General features: G+C 36.6%; 1 long non-coding RNA gene across 1 annotated transcript; it reads right to left on the bottom strand.

Annotated features, from left to right (window-relative positions):
- Positions 1-532: 532 nt before the first annotated feature.
- LOC142351917 (uncharacterized) lies at positions 533-6,307 on the bottom strand. Its single transcript, XR_012760977.1, has 3 exons — positions 6,183-6,307; positions 5,675-5,722; positions 533-768 (listed from the first exon to the last, which is right to left on the bottom strand). It is a non-coding gene; the product is annotated as an uncharacterized LOC142351917 (long non-coding RNA).
- Between the last annotated feature and the right edge of the window lie 3,405 nt (positions 6,308-9,712).

Below are 9,712 nucleotides of genomic sequence, written 5' to 3'. Positions count from 1 at the left end.
CCGGAACCATTTTTTTACGAGGTAACTAAGGTTTCGGGAAATTATTGTAACTGACAAATTTGCCACCAATTAGGGTACATAGTAGGGCAAACAAGCAATCACTTATGTAATTTTGAATGTTTTCAGTTCAAATATATTTTAGATTAGGCAGCTCTAAATAAACGTCGGTAAAATGTCAAAACAGGCGGGAAGTTGTCAAAAAAAGGTCGTGCGACTACTGTTATGCAGCTGATCTAGTTTTTTTTACTTCTCATCTTGTGTGAAACTCTTTGTTCTGCATCTTTGTCATTATGGTTTTCTTTGTTGTCTGTGGTCACTTTTTATCGCTTGAAATTTTAACCAGTGTGAATTTAGTTTGCACGTTTAAGTGAAAGTTCTCCCTGAATCAGATTTTTTAGAGGTAAACGATTGGGCCGCCAATTGTGGGAGTTTTAATCATACAAATTCGGTTTCCTGTTTTATTTGATGTCATTCTCAATTAGTAGGGTAAATTATAATATCTGTCAACATCCACGTGGAGTGGGTTGCAGGAATTGCTGCGACATTGTGTGTGTGTGTGTGTGGGGGGGGGGGAGGGGAGGGGTCGGTAAAAGGCAGTTTGAACAGGTCTACTCTTTATAAGTTTCGTTTGATTTGAGTTGTTTGAGGTTTGAGTTCCATTTCGCTTCATTATTACAGACGAAAGATACCCTGGCTCCAATTATTATTTTCATTGCACAATTCCGTCTCCTTTCGTCAGCTGGAAGCTCTGGACCCATCCTCCGGCACCTTCAAACGAACATTAAAATATTTATTACAATAAATTTACACATCTACACTGATAAATAGACTGATACAGAAACTAGATGCATTAACTTATTAGGATATATGAGTTGACAATAACATTAAAACCTGCTGGGAATGCTAAATAAAAACAGCAATTATATAAGATAAGATTATGATTCACAATATTTGCTGACATCGATTGAAAATTGACGTCGAACCCCCACAACCATTGTCTGACCAAGTGAAGATCAAATTTTGAAGATGCTGCCTTCTTGACTCCAACCTTTACTTTGTTGACCATCATCTTTTTTTGAAAATCTCCAGCTTCTTTTGAAATGGGCGGAGCAATTTTACAAAATTAAATTTTTCAGTTGATACATGATGCATATACATCAAATTAATAAAGCAGTTTACGGTTCCATGTTTAGGTGCAGACTTATGAAAAGACAATGCCCGACCCAAATGTACTATGAAAAGAACATACTCGACTCATATAAGTTATAAAAAGATTTTAGCTGGACTTTTAGACATTCTGGACTTTAGCTCGACTCAGATTTTTCGCAAAAGACTTTAGCTGGGCCCAAAATTTTACAAAAGATTTTGGTTCGACCCGAAATTGGGGCTGGACTTAAGCTCGACACATTGTTTGCAAACAAAGTCGAGTTAAAGACTATTCATGGGTCCATCATTAGTCTTTTCATAAGACTGCTTTTTTGCCATTAAAATTGTACTTGCAATATTCCATATAACGTAGTCAGCATGTATGTTCCTTCATCTTCAACGATTCCGAAGAACCACAAAACCCTCAAAATCATGCATTATTTTTTTTTTAAAGATAGCTCATAATTTGGAAGGGAAAACAAACTGAATAACGTCAAGATTTTGTCATGGCGAACTGGACAATACGTTTAAGCTAGGAGCTGGTTTCATTGAATCAAGTAATGTGGTTTATATACTCAAGCTGCCATAACTCTTTATCTTAAGATTTGGCAAAATTTTTAAGGTTTTTGGCAGTTTTCCAAATGTTTCTTAAGTTGGACAGCCCTGGTGCAAAGCTATCTAGTCTTGCTCCGGTTCTGCTTCTGCATGCACAAAAGCAGAAAAAAAGTGTTATAGACTAAAAATTTCAAACTCTGCTAAAAAAATAGGCATATGAAAAGACTAATGGTGGACCCATGAAAAAACCTTAGGTGGAATTTCTTCATTATGAGAAGACTTTAGCTCGACCCATGAAAAGATATTAGCTCGACTTTAAGTAGTAAGTTCGGCCGTGTAATTATAGTCAATATTGGCCCCCTAGTAGACTTTTAAAGTCTTTTCATAAGTCGAGGCCTAGATCTGGGTTGATTGGCCAAAAGACGTATTATTCTATGGTTATGTAACCGACAGCTCCTATATACTATTAAATCACATCGGTAACATAGAGACATTGATACCCAAGTCACTCTCAAATTATTCCGGTTTAGGCTATCGTTCGTGAATCCTTTTTAGATACTTCTCCGTCTCTGTGCAGTTGTGCCAAAAGATTCAAGAATCGCCTCCTAGCAGTATTGAAAGCCTAACTTAAAGGTCCCCCATACGTCAGTTATTGCAACGTTGGACTGTACAGTGATGTCGATCTAGTATCTTTCAGGATTTGAGCCTCTCCTAAAAGCCCATTTTAAATCCAGCGAGCTCTAGGTCCCATCATTGTGTTAATATAGTTAATAATAAGACTTATTCGCAAGAGGGATAAAGTATCAAGACAACAAGTACTCAAACAACAACTGTCGCAGAAAACGGTTTTCTTCCTATAACTCTGCAAAACTACTGCAAAAATTAACTGACTTAGGCAGTAAACAACTTTTTGCTGTGTCTTGTACTTTAAATCTCCTTGAGCAGTAAATTGTCACTTTGTCTTTGTATAGAAAATTACTCATGAGCAGTAAATTATTTGTTACTCTGTCCTGTATCTACAAATTACTCGACTTGCGATTCACTTGATGCTGCCTTAGCTTCTATTATTTCAACTCGAGTCAAAAGAGTAAAATATAAAATAAAAACTGTTTCTCAATGAACAGCTCTAATACGTATATTTTTTTCCTCGATTTCATTTCCCATCGCATTGAATTGGTACAAAAAAGGTTCCAATTTGTGTGCCTTGTAATCTACTACAATTTGATATCAGCTTTTAGCAAAGAACGCTGTTAGCACCTATGTTGTTTTACGGTTTGTTAGTTTTTAACTTTTCAATGGCTAGTAAAAGCTACATCGAATTAGAGTAGTTTTGCCTAACTATTTTCGATAAAACCAAGCCTTTTAATTGGGTGCAGAACAAAACATTTCTAGTTTTTGGATATATCAATTTTTTAAAAATCGCTCAGGTAGAGATCCCCGATGATCTCAATCTGAAACCCAAAAATAAAAACTTTTCAGAAATTTGATTTTCAATGTCCACGATAGGACATTTCATACAGAACAACATGCGGTGGAAAATTTGATTTAAAGATATTCGATTTCAGAAAACAGAGGTACACAACTTCGAATTTATTTTTAACAAATATTTTCCAAAAGGCTGCCCAATTAGTTTAAAAAAAGAACAATAGTTTCAGCAATCGGGAGCTAATGCTGTGAAAATACTGTGTTGTTTTGAGCCAAATTTGTGCTATAACATTTTTTGTCAACAATGAAACAGTGCGTCTTAAATGTTTTCAATTAATTCAAATAAATCCAGTTTTCAAGATTTTTTCAGTACTGACTTGGAGACCTAAATTTCAATCCAATTTTCGAAACTCCGCTATTTCTTGAAATCTATTTAAAGTTATCCATTGAATTTCTTTCCTGAAACCAATTAAAGTGTCACCAAGAATTTTTTGCTGACGACTAAATTAGGTTTGAATTTTGCCTTAACACTATGAAAAAAAATTATGATTTCATCAAAATCTTGCATCTGCTCTTTTTTTTTAATTAGTGCCTTCCATGAACCATCGATTAATAATGTAAAACAATTTAAGCATCCTATATTCCAAGCTCAACCAAAATAATTAGAGGCAAATTTTTTTAAATTTTTGAATACAAAGGATGATCAAATTAAGTTAAATTAGGACTGCCGAACTCAAAACATTCTAAGCTCTGAAAAATATAAGAATGATATGTACCATAATAACTTTGATCACAACACGTATATATAGAATACACTTGAATCGTAATTAAAACTTGTATAAAAATCTATCAACACGAAAAATAGATCAGGCCCAATAATATGCTGCATAGATGTTCCAAATGGAAAGTAAATAATAACTGACCGAGTTGCACAAAGCTTTTGGGTGACAAAAATTTGAGCAAAAATTTCTTTGTCCGTTGAATTCACCATGTAGATTTTATATGAACTAGGCTAATGAATCGTGAGGGCACTATACAGTAAACGAGAAAACATTAATCTGAGCTAACAAATTAGATTAGAGCTTTACCAGAATGAATTTGCAAGATTACCTTTCTCTTCGAAAATTTTACAATAGAACCTGTGTATTTCATGATCTTGCAGGCTTACCAGTTACGCCTTTTGTTTCATCTTTCTTGTAAAACATTTCAAAATAGCCTTCTGGTCTCGATTTGGGTAAGTTTTGTTCTGCACTTTGGTAATAGATTTTTGTGCTGTCAACTTCTTAGGTTTTGTCGTGACTTTCATAACCAGGGTGAAAATAACCATGAAGACATTACCCCCCTCCCCCAATGGGGCAAAAATTGTTTTTGGCAACTGGAACGTTAATGTTAACCTATTCCATGTTTTATCAAATTCTTAATTTCAAGGTCAAATATGGAAACATTTTTTTGGTGTCAAGGCTCATTAATTGGAGAAAAAGCAAATATAAAAAAGAAGCACATTGAACTTTGTTTCGAGGTACATTTTGAATGAAACTTGATGAAGACATTTCAAAAAAATTTTCAAGAACCATCCAGCTGAACAAAAAATCTATTCTTCAAAGTCTCTACTAAAAGTTTGGCTTAAAAATTTTCCTTTGACTATAAAGCAATAAGCACATCTACAATCCAAGTATAGATCATATTCAAGATTAGACTCGTCAATAGACAGCCTTATTTTTACTATATTTTGCTTAAAAGGTTGTAAAACGTGATCATGGCGATTTCCAGAAAAAAAAGTTAATTTATCCATTAACCCGAGAAATGAAATACAATCCCAGGTCAACCATCATACAGCTTTCTTTGATTTCGTACTAGGACGTATATGATGTGTATTATTTCTGATTAATCACAAAAAGATCGTATATGATTTTTTGGAAACCAAGCAACAATCGCACAACAAATTTGATAGCCGTAAAACTGCTCAGTGTTCTTTGAAATCATACAAGATCGTATATGGTAGACAAAATATTGACCCATGGCAAAAATTCCCGTATAATGAAGTTATAGGGAATTTAATTTAAATATTCTGTGTGTGCAGTCCGCGTTTGATTTATTGGGTGCGCTATAATGGAAATTATACGTATTTAGAAAAAGATTTAAAAATTAGATGGAAAAACAATTGTATGATTCTAATGAATGAGAATGTACAGATATAAACTGGCTTCAAAGAATATGAAAATTTTAGGCATACAAATAGATGTGTTTTTTTCATTTATAACCCAACTTTGCATTAAGTATTGCATCTCAGGGTGATTGGCGAATCAAAGCATAAATGAAAACGCATCGTGTATTTTAAAAAAGATGTATGATTCTTTGTAATAATAAAAGGATCAGATATGATTTCTTTGGTTTCCTACTACGATCACACTAAGAAATTAAGTATGGACAGTGTGAAATAATATCTGATCCTTGTATGAAATCAAAGAAACTTCAACCCGGGATAATCCTACTGCTCATATTACTTTTACTAATATTCGGGATTGTAATTTATGTATTCATATACTACCTCGCTTGGCTCTTCTGGGTCCCACCTCATCACTGCCACCCTCTACACCTGAAAGAAAAATTGCTGCAAAATTATTTTGTCAGCTCGATCACTCTCATGACACGGCAGGTGCCTTGTACTTATATAAACAATCTGTCCAATTGCAAACAACCACTTTTAACTTGCCTTGTTGTGACGATATTGCTGCCACTCTTCACTTGTTAGACATGCTATTTTTTTCAAGGACTCGACATACCAGGTATTTTTTTTAAAAAAATATTAGAATAGACTAGTAGAACTCATTCACGATTTTATCTTTGAATTTTTCAGTATCAAATATTGGGCATTTACATTTCACAGCCATGCATCAATGTCTAGGGTAATAGCATTTCATACAAGAAAAAAACTTCACTTCAATAAAAAAAATCAGTAAATTTGCTCAGTAATGTTGAAAGTGCCTCACAGTAAAAGCCAGATCACAGTATTTTTGACAAAATTTGGAGTTATGACTTAATTCTATACACAGTACCTCGTTTGGCTCTTCTTGGACCCACTTCGTCGCTGCCGCCACCTACAACTCCTGTAACAGGTTTTGTACCACAATTTTTCTGAAAACTCAAACTCCATTTGCCAAAGTAGAGAAATAATTATATGGCTATTTGTCAACTAATCAGCAATCTCTTCTCTGGAATTTCCTATTGCTGAAGATTCACTTTATTGTTTCCATAATTTTTCAAGGATCTTTTCCGTTTGTACCACCCCACCCCCCCCCCAGTACGTTATGCTCCCCGCCAGTTACAGAGCACGCGTCATTACATAGTAAATCATTATGTAAAAATATTGCACGTGTCTCTGGGGGTTGCAAATAAAATGCACCGACTAAGCTGGGGGGGGGGCACAAACGGAAAGGATCCGAAAATAAATATGATACTTGAGATCTATTGTGTTTTGCTCCTTGCTGTTTTTATGACTCCAAGTTACAAATTACGTTCTGTTATTGTTAAATAGCATGTAATAATTTGAAAAAGTAGCACGTGCGCTTGTGGGCGTAAAGATATATGCCCAATCAGCTTTGAAGGGAGCGTACTATGGAAAAATTAACCCCGAACTCTTACATCGTTTTACCCCCCTTGACAGACCAAAAAGATGTAAGAGTGGGCGGTTAATTTGTCTTTTACCCCCTCACTCTTACATCATTTTACCCCCCTTGGAAGTCCAATGCGGCCCAAAAAGACGTAAGAGTTTTGAGCTGCATTTTCATAAAAAATCCTCCCATTGCAGCCCCACTCTTACATCTATTTACCCCCCTTGGCAGCCCAACTCTTACATTATTTTATCCCCTCAATATTACATTGTTTTAGCGCCCATACATGAAGACTCCCAGTCTTGAACCCGCAACCTCTGTACCCTCAGCTGCGTCGCCTTAACCTCCAGACCATCAATGCTTGTCCAACTCTTGACAGTCTATATATATATGAACAATATTTGTTAGAATTGCCCCCTCTCAACTAATCACCCCCTCAAGCTTACATCATTTTATCCCCTCAGAACAAATTACCCCTTTACTCTTACACCATTTTACCCCCTCTTGGCAGCACAACTCTTACACCATTTTACCCTCTCTGAACAAATTAACCCCTCACTCTTACACCATTTCACCCCCTTGGTAGCTCAACTCTTAGCTCGTTTCAACCCACTCTGGACATTTTACCATTTTACTCCCTCACGCTTACACCATTTTACCCCCCCCCCCCCCTGGCAGCCCAACTGTTATATCATTTTAACCCCTCCTATCAAATTAACCCCTCACTCTTACACCATTTTACCCCCTTGGCAGCTCAACTCTTAGCTCATTTCAACCCACACTGGACATTTTACTCCCTCACGCTTACACCATTTTACCCCCCCCCCCTTGGCAGCCCAACTCTTACATCATTTTACCCCCCCCCCCCTGGACAAATTACCCCCTCACTCTTACACCTATTTACCCCCCTTGGCAGCCCAACTCTTACATCATTTTACCCCCTCCGAACAATTTACCCCCTCAGTCTTACACCATTTTACCCCCATTGGCAGCCCAACTCTTACATCATTTTCACCACTCTGAACAAAATACCCCCTCGCTCTCACACCATTTCCCCCCCCCCGCTGGCAGCCCAACTCTTACATCAATTTACCCCCTCTGGAGAAATTACCCCCTCACTCTTACACCATTTTACCACTCTTGGCAGCTCAGCTCTTACATCATTTTGCCCCCTCTGAACAAATTACCCCCCCCCCCACTCTTTAACCATTTTACCCACTGTAGGCCACTCTTACATGGCAATTTCAGTCAGGGGGGTTGTAATTCCTGAAAAGTCCTCCCATTGCAGCCCACTCTTACATGGCAATTTTAGTCAGGGTTAATTTTTCAAAAGTCCTCCGATTGCAGCCCATTTCAGCCCATTCTTACATGGCAATTTTAGTCAGGGGGTAATTTCTCAAAATTCATCCGATTGCAGCCCATTGCAGCCCATTCATACATGGCAATTTCATCAGGTGGGGGGGATTCCTGAAAAGTCCTCCAATTGCAGCCCACTCTTACATGGCAATTTTAGTCGGGGGGGGGGGGAATTCCTCAAAAGCCCTCCCGTTGCCGCCCATTGCAGCCCACTCTTACAAGGCAATTTCAAGTCAGTGGGTAATTCCTGAATAGTCCTCCCATTGCAGCCCATTGCAGCCCACTCTTACATGGCATTTTTAGTAAGGGGGGGGTAATTCCTCAAAAATCCTCCCACTTCAGCCCATTGCAGCCCACTCTTACATTGCAATTTCAGTCAGGGGGTAATTCCTCAAAAGTCCTCCCATTGCAGCACAACTCTTACATCATTTACCCACTCTGAACAAATTAACCCCACACTCTTACATCAATCTACCCCCATAGACGAATTAACCCCCCCCCCCGACAGGACATTCGACCCGGAGCCGATTGTTACCAGGAAATTACATATTATCTTAGTTTGGTTATCAAGAATCATAGTTTCTTCCCATAAATCTATGCCTTTAAAATTTAGCACTGTCATGACTCTCTGAGTATCATTAGGGCAAAACATACTACAAGTAATTGTGGTCCTAAAAATAAAGCTTGGTCTGTAATTATACTAATGTTTCAATTTTCTGCTAAAGAATTTTGCGCCGATAAGCGCTTAATTATGAGAAACACGCAGATTTTTATTGTAGACAAAATCAAAATGAAAATAAACATGTTTTGAGTAGGTATGAAACCCAAGGTTATTGTTTTGTTTGTTGTACCAGAGGATTCAAACAAAAGACTGCACATTCCAAATTTTACTGATAACTATCAGAATTCACTCATTTTTTTATTCGGAAAACAGTGACATTCATTCATTTGCTTGCTGTTATGTTGTCCATAACTGTAATTGACAAACAGTTCATACCTTTTTCAACTAGTAAAGTCTATAAATTGATTTTGAACTGCAGCTATGCGTTTTTATCAGTTAAGCTGTTTTATAGTTTTGACGCCACTATGTCTGACAAATTCCTTCGAACTTCCCAAAGGACCGTTTTTATAATTTTTGTGTACTATTTTCGCTGTTTTGTTTTTCCGAAATTACTGGTTTTTGTTACATGTAAAGTGTTTTTATCATAAATTGATGTGAATGGATAAAACAAATATCAATATGTTTTGAAGGAAACGAAGCTTTCCCTTCTCCAGAATTTGTTCTGTTTCTTTCCATGTCTTTTTCCTCATATGTTCTGCTCACTAATAAAAAATGACGCTACCTTAAAAAAAATAGTTTAGTTTGCTGAAGGGCCTCAGTAATTGAAGTTTATCATTAAAATTGAACAAAAAATGAACCCGAATGCTCAATTTTCTGTTTTTGCAAAAAAAATTCATAATTGACCACATCGTTTTTTCTTCTTGCACCTTTTTATCAAAATTGATTTTTTTCCACAAAAAAATATTAAATGTGTTAATCGATTCAATTGTTGTTCTCGTACAGGTGTTTGTCTCAACCAGAGAACGCAAGTTATGAATCACAAAGCATGATCTGAAGT

Source organism: Convolutriloba macropyga, chromosome 13 (genome assembly GCF_964194025.1).
Source record: "Convolutriloba macropyga chromosome 13, txConMacr16.3, whole genome shotgun sequence".
NCBI classification, from domain to species: domain Eukaryota; kingdom Metazoa; phylum Xenacoelomorpha; order Acoela; family Convolutidae; genus Convolutriloba; species Convolutriloba macropyga.
The sequence above is the reverse complement of the archived record's forward strand: the minus strand, read 5'-3'. Positions and strand labels throughout refer to the sequence as shown.